General features: G+C 39.7%; 1 pseudogene; it reads right to left on the bottom strand.

The window, feature by feature from the left end:
• Window positions 1-4,632: 4,632 nt before the first annotated feature.
• Window positions 4,633-5,108, bottom strand: LOC102874348 (annotated as a pseudogene).
• Window positions 5,109-5,848: the final 740 nt, after the last annotated feature.

Raw genomic sequence — 5,848 nt, 5'->3', positions numbered from 1 at the left:
CTTCAATCTGTCTGCCGCTTGGGGATAAGTGCTCTGAGGGTACCTGCTGATCCTTTTATACCTCCAGCATCTCATCCACCCCTTCTTGATTTCCTAATCCCTGTGTCCACACAGTTTTGGCCTTGTTAAGGTAACTGGTATTTTCCATTAACAAAACCACAAACATCCCTATTGAGCTCTTGCTTCATGCAAGAATTTCCTGGTGTCCCTTTAGAAACCCTGAAAAGACACAGAAATATCTTATCCCCATGAACAACCTGCCAGAGTATTTCCCGAAATCAGCAAAGCAGAACTAGGGGAGGGACTGTCAGTTTGTGACTCTTTATTTTGTACTGTTTCCAAGACCAGAAAAATGAAATGACCCTCCTTTGGGTCATTCCAAACCCAGTATAGCCACTCCACAATGTTTCCCAAGTAGGCCTCTGAAGATGCATTGCACAGTCACTGCCCACCCCTCGTCTCATCTTCATGTTCCTTAACTTCTTTCCAACCTGAAACTAGTAAAAGGTGATGCCTGTGACTTCTCTGAATGCTCCATGCAAAGAAAAAAAAACACACATATAAAATGGTTCAAAATGATGTGTGAATCAGTGCATGCATACTCAATAGTTCTCAGAGTTGTAGAGTCTAATGAGTCCAGATATTCATGCTTCAGTCTAGTGACCTGAGGTGGTAAATCTTCATGGGAAAAGACTGTCTCGTCATTCTTCTGAGATGCAGCTGGTGGTTAGGATGTCCAGTCTTCCCGTTAGCAGGCTGGTCTGTAACCCACTATGCCACAAAGATCATTTTATTCCTTTTTAACGCTCATTAAAAGTCAATGGTTCTTAGGTTAGAAGGTACAAAAGAATCATTTAGAGGTATTCACAGTGGTGCTGATGTAACAACAAGTACAAACGTCAACCATTAAGAAAATGAGTAATTTTTTTATTGTATATTCATGTAACAGAATATATATAGCAGTGAAAATTAGTGACCCTGTGAACAACAGATCTGAACCCTGCCCTAACCTGCACCATCCTCGTAATCTCTGTCGTCCTCAAACCCATTGTAGTAATCACCATGTCTGTCCAACTTGTTGAGGGTCGTCTTCTCTTTCACTGACCCTCTTCCAGAATGATGTCTCTCTCCGAAGGCTGATTCACCCTGAAAATATCCCGTGTCCACAAGATGACGTTTCATCATTCTTGCCACTAGGGAGCACTATGGTTGCTTCAGGACAGATTTGTTCATTTGACAGTCCATTGGATAGTCACTACTCCTCCAGCACCACAACTCAAAACCATCAATTCTTCTTTGGTCTTCTTTATTCATTGTCCAATGCTCAGAGGCATAGAAAGCAATTGAAAAGATCATGAGTTGGATCAGATGTACCTTAATCTTTAAACTGACATCCTTGCTCTTTAGCACTTTAGAGTGGTTCTAGATAACAGATTTTCCCAGTGCAGCACAACTGTGGATGTGTGTTGATTATGGATCCATGTAAAATTAAATCATTGCCAATTTCAGTCTTTTCTCCAGCTATCATGATGTTTTATCTATTGGCCCAGTGGTGAGGATTTTTTTTCTTGATGTTGAAATAGAACATTGAAGTCTTTGTGCTTCTGTAGTAAATACTGCAAGTCGTCTTCACTTTCTGCTTGCAAGGTTCTGTCTGCATAAGGCAGTTTGTTGATGAGTCTTCCTCCAGTCTTGATGTCATAACACTACTGATAGTGAGCTATGGAAATAACTTAATGGCCTTCTTAAATTTGACAGTTTTACTGAAACAGGATGACGGTGTTGGTCAAGAATATTGAATGACTACCATGGACTACCCAACGAATAAACAAATCTGTCTTAAAAAAAGTACAATCAGAATGCTCCTCAGAAACAAGGAAGGCAAGACTCCATCTCACAGGCTTTGGACACAATGTTAAGATGAAGCAGACCCTGGAAAACGATATAATGCTTGGAAAAATGGAGGGTTGATGAAAAAGTGGAAGACCTTCAAGGAGATGGACGACACAGTTACTGCAACCATGGACCTGAATGCAGCACATTGTGGGGATGGCAGAGGGTCGGGCGAGGGTCCATCCTGCTGTACTCAGGCTTGCTGTGAGGCAGACTCGGTGGCATCTAACAGCACGAAACTCCAGTATTATCTCATTCTGCTTTTAATATCAGAAGAATTAATAATGACCCCTCTCTCTTTCCAGATATTTATCATTTGTGTTTTCACTCTTTGTTGTCCAATAATCTTGCTGGAGGTTTATAAATTTTATTAATCTTTTCAAAGGCCAAACTTACGGCCTAGTTGACTTTCTCTATTTTTGGTTTATTTTCTGTTCAAATGACTCTCTTTACTGCTTGGTTGTGGTGTGGTTTCTTAATTGAAGTTTATTCCCCCTGCATTTTCTTTTCTTGCTGCTTTGTTATGTTTTAGTAAATAATATTTTATTATCAATCACTTTAAAAAATTTTCTCATGTCTATTCTTCATTTTATATATGGTTTATATGGTTGTTTATCCTCCAGAAATTTGGAGATTTTAAAATTCTCTGTTAACAATTTTTGCTAATTCCACAGTGGTTGAGAATCCACTCCATATAATTTGTCTCTTGAATTTTTTTAATTTTACTTTTTATTGATATTTTAACAAAAATTTACAGAAAAATTGGATTTCCATTCATTCATTGGTGCACATTTTCTTCTCCCTCCCTCACTCCCACCCAGTTCACTTTTCTCTTTAAAAAGATTCTTTCATTGTCCTTCCTTTATTGCCTGCTTGGGTGGGTCTTCAGTGTTCTTGGGTATAATATCTATGTGTGTCCATCAGGGTAAGTCTGTCAACTTCATTCTTCAGGTCTTCTATATCCTTACTGATTTTTCCCTCTCTCTTGTACTACTTACACTGTGAACTTAATTTCCCTTTTAGATCTGTTAAGAGCATACAAATGTAGGTGTAATGTATGTACCCATTAAGTTGGCCCTTTATCGTTATGAAATTCTCCAGAAGTTACTTTTGCCATAAAGTATCTTTGTCTGAATATAAAAAATAATCCATGGAGGGTTGAAAAGACATCCTTAAATGAGACAAGGAAGTGTCTGATACATTAAGAGGGGAACTTGTAAAGGATGCTATTCATGGAAACTAGGAATTGGAAAAGTTTTAATAGAGCAGAGGTGCTGTATTTCAGTGGTTCTCTTTTATGAGATTTTCTACATTTTAGAATCACCTAGGAAATGTTTTAAAATCCTAGTGCCAAGATCCCTTGCCTGTCCATTCAGCATCTCTGGTGTTGGGAGGAAGCCTTCATTAGTTTTTTTTTTTAATCTTTATTTTATTAATTTTAATGAACATTTACAGAGATTTTGGATTTCCATTTATTCATCGTTTCACTTGATATCTTTGCTTTTTTAAAAATTTTATTTTATGTGTGTGTGTGTGTGTGTGTGTGTGTGTGTGTGTGTACCATCAGATCTGACTGATATAGGAGGAGATTGTTCCTCCTTCTCCAGCAGAGCATCTGGTGGATTTGAACCACGCACCTCTGGGATTGTAGTACACCTTCTTGCCACTAGGCCAACTTCCATAGTTTTTAAAAGCAGGCCAAATAATTCCAGCGTGCAGCAATGGGAACCACTGGCTTGTATCAGCCATTTAGTATATCATATGTTCTAAGAAAGAGAACTCTGCCAACTAACCTCTGACACTATGTCCAAGACTCTATTAATTGTAAGACACATCTCCCATTCAGAGAGAAAGTTCAGTTCAAGAGGGAAAGTAGCCAATATCACAGTGTTGATGATCTGCTGTAGTTATGAGTCAAGTGCAGCCACGGGGTGAGAACCATTGCATTCTTGCAGGAGTGTACATGACCTTAGTCCAGAATGGACAGTTGGGTGCTAAATTCAGGACAGCACATTTTGTTAAAAATTACACTTTGCCCTGATAAGAAAATTAAACAAAGTTGTTCCCGTTAATATGCCTCTTTCTAGAATATGTCCCTTCTCCTCGGGTACCACTGTAAGGTCTTGTGCCCGGAAGATGACTATTGACTTTGAGCCGTATTTCCTTTGTGCCAACAACTCCCTTCTCAAAAACTGAACCATCAACACACAATGAGAGTTCAAGGAGAACATGTTCATGTTACTATTTATGCTGATATTTTCAGCCTTTTAAAGGTGCCTTCAGGTACCATCAACGTTGTCATTGTTGTTCTTCTGTGATCATAGGGACCACATGAACCCTGTCCAATCCTTTGCCATCTCATCTGACACAGTTGAGCACATTGCTGCAGTCATTATGTCAGTTCATCTCTTTGAGAGTCTTCCCCACTTTTTCTGACCCTCCACCTTGCCGAGCATGATGTCGCTCTCCAAGGAATAACCTCTCCAAGCAGCATGCCCAAAGATTATGGTTTGGATCAGGCACACCTTAGTCTTTAGACTGACATCATTGTTCTTCAGGAGTTTGGAGAGACCGCTGATAGCAGACTTTCCTAATGCTACATACCCAGACCTCCCAGCTGCTGGTAGATCAAGCAAGATCAAACCATTGAAAAAAATCAGGCTTCTCTCCATCTGTCATGATGTTGGCCACTGACACAGTTGTGAGGATTTTTGGTTTGTTTTTCTTGGTTTTTTAACTTTACCAAATATACCAGTGTTTATCATTGATGTTTTCTAAACACGGCAATTGGGAAACTTTCACGTATGTTATTGCATCTCTAAGATCCATTTTGTTTGCAGAGAATTAGATTGGTATTTCGCAATGTTTAACATCTGGACGGCTCAGAAGAGTATCGAGTTCTTCAGCCACAACCATTCTTAATTTATCACTACTATCAATGACAAAAATAATGGCTTGTCCCTCCTTATAATAGTGTTCCCAGAGATTTCTGTATCTTCCTTGACTGGACGTTTCAAACATGGTAAAAGACAAACTGGGTGATTTTAATTTTTCTATGCTGGATCCTATTATTGGAACTGTATCTTGAGATTGAGCATTTGAAGGTTTAAGTCTATTAATGATTTTTTGTCACTATAGTCTAACCCAAGACACAAAACATCAACCTCCGTCGTCTTCAGGCCAAGCAAGCATGACAATTTGTCGAGCAATCCCATGATGCAATTCAAATATTTACAAACTAGCTGTAGCCTTTTCTTTGGTGTGAATCTGGTCCGTGGGTTCCTTCAGCCTTCTTCTCTATGACTGATTTTTGTTTTCTTGATGTTGAGATATAATCTATATTGAAGGCTGCAGACCTTGATCCTCTGCAGCAAGCATGTCAAGTCCACTTTCAGCAAGCAAAGTCTTAGACTTTAAAAGCTGATGTTATCCTCAAATCTACTTCTGTTCCACAAAGACTTCCAATACAAGACGGCAAACCAACAGTCTGTCAAAACTCCAAATAAAATCAGCCTTTCCCAATATGAAATTGTTTAGAGGCATGAGAGAAGAGGGGGTGAGTATAGGCTCAAACATGAAACTTTGTTCAGAAGAATTCATCTCTTCCTTCCTTACTGCCATCATCACCTACTAATAAGCCATGTCCTTTGGCCCTGGAAGACAAGAGAGAGACCATGTTGGAATTCCCTTATTTGCCTTTATTGCTATACCCAGCAGTGCCTGGCACACTTAGCCCTCCGTGTTTGCTGAATTGAGCAGATCACAGTGAGTTCAGAGTCTGCAAATACTATACAGCATAATTAAGTGTCATGGCAAAGAGGCACAGAGGTGGCAGCAGAGGCAGCCCTGCGAGTCCCTTGGACTGTGCAGTCACCCCAGAAGCCAACAGCTCTCACTCTGGCAGTGCTCACTACATGCCAGGCTCTGCTCTGAGGGTTTCCTAGGTCCTTCTGTT

The sequence above is a fragment of the Elephantulus edwardii genome, unplaced genomic scaffold (genome assembly GCF_000299155.1).
Source record: "Elephantulus edwardii isolate Elephantulus edwardi_28Jun2011 unplaced genomic scaffold, EleEdw1.0 scaffold00001, whole genome shotgun sequence".
Lineage (NCBI taxonomy): Eukaryota > Metazoa > Chordata > Mammalia > Macroscelidea > Macroscelididae > Elephantulus > Elephantulus edwardii.
Note: the sequence above shows the minus strand (reverse complement) of the source record. Positions and strands in the feature narration are given on the sequence as shown.